This window comes from Lupinus angustifolius, unplaced genomic scaffold (assembly GCF_001865875.1).
Source record: "Lupinus angustifolius cultivar Tanjil unplaced genomic scaffold, LupAngTanjil_v1.0 Scaffold_415, whole genome shotgun sequence".
Lineage (NCBI taxonomy): Eukaryota > Viridiplantae > Streptophyta > Magnoliopsida > Fabales > Fabaceae > Lupinus > Lupinus angustifolius.
The window spans coordinates 295,492-295,877 of NW_017727825.1; positions in this window are offsets into that span (position 1 = coordinate 295,492).

Here is a 386-nt window from a genome sequence, read left to right on the forward strand (position 1 = left end):
GATGAGGATGAGGATGAGGATGAATATGAGGATGAGGATGAGGATGAGGATGAGGATGAGGATGAGGATGAGGATGAGGATGAGGATCAGCATGAGGAAGAGAATTAGGATTAGGATTAGGATTAGGATCATGATTCTGATTAGGGTTATGATTAGGATTAGAATTAGGATTCGGATTTGGATATGGATTAGGATTAGGATTAGGATTAGGATTAGGATGAGGATGAGGATGAGGATGAGGATGAGGATGAGGATGAGGATGAGGATGAGGTTGAGGATGAGGATGAGGATGAGGATAAGGATGAGGATGAGGATGAGGATGAGGTTGAGGATGAGGATGGGGATGAGTATGAGGATGAGGATGAGGATGAGGATGAGGAAGAGGT